The following is a 660-nucleotide window of genomic DNA, read 5'->3' as shown; positions in this document are numbered from 1 at the left end:
ATATATATCGATACACACACATACACACATATGAATGTGTGTTTAACCATAGTCTTCTGCTCATATAGGCTCATCCTTTTTTCTGATGATACGTTGCAGTAGAGTCGCGTGACTTCTTTGGGCATGTATTCTAGGTTACCAGACAAGGAGTGTTGCTCAAGGATCTACCTTCCAAGTCTTATGCTGTTATCAGCCTCATGGATGCACTTCGACACTTGGTAGTTAAAAGATGTTACTCAAAGGGCATTCAAAGGCATTTTGGATCGATGCTAAGCCTCTGCCGCTCTGCTTTCGTTTCAGGTAGAGGCGGTCTACGTCACTGTTTATGTGGAAATTATGTGTGCTTGTTAGTATTTTTCGGGTTTTCACATCAAGGGCTCGGATCCCATCAAGCGTCCAATCGAGCACCCAAATGTTGTTATGAGTATTGGCACTGCAAGCACATTGTGGGCCGCTGTTTTATTGAATGCAGAGAGTTCTGAGGGCCAAATTTTCTTTATTCGGCTGTAATATTCCTTAGTCACATATGTTTTGTTACAGGTGCCACTGTAAGATATATTTTCATCCACCGCTAGACACCTGTAACATTCCTCGTCAGGTACAGGGGAAACAGTCAACTCCTTGATGGAGATGTTACTATTATGATGTATAGTCTTCTCC

This window comes from Octopus bimaculoides, chromosome 6, assembly GCF_001194135.2.
Source record: "Octopus bimaculoides isolate UCB-OBI-ISO-001 chromosome 6, ASM119413v2, whole genome shotgun sequence".
NCBI classification, from domain to species: Eukaryota; Metazoa; Mollusca; class Cephalopoda; order Octopoda; family Octopodidae; genus Octopus; species Octopus bimaculoides.
This window is presented reverse-complemented; position numbering follows the sequence as displayed.